We start from the raw sequence: 252 nt of genomic DNA on the forward strand, positions 1-252 counted from the left end.
ATTTACATTTACAGAATGGACTTGTGATTGTTTAAGCAAGCTGGCAACCAGAAGTAATCAGGTCAGTGTTCTTGGGAAAAAAGAGAGAAAAGAGAAAGAAGAAGAAAAAAAGAATGAGAAAAAAAGGGAAAAAAAGAAAGAAAAAAAGGAAAAAAAACATAAAGGAAAAAAAAGGGAAAAAAAGGGAAGAGGGCACCTCTCAGGCAGGGATGGGCGTGACGTGATCCAATGCCTCAGGCGGGAGCTCTGCCT

This window comes from Crocuta crocuta, unplaced genomic scaffold, assembly GCF_008692635.1.
Source record: "Crocuta crocuta isolate KB4526 unplaced genomic scaffold, BGI_CrCroc_1.0 scaffold173, whole genome shotgun sequence".
NCBI classification, from domain to species: Eukaryota; Metazoa; Chordata; class Mammalia; order Carnivora; family Hyaenidae; genus Crocuta; species Crocuta crocuta.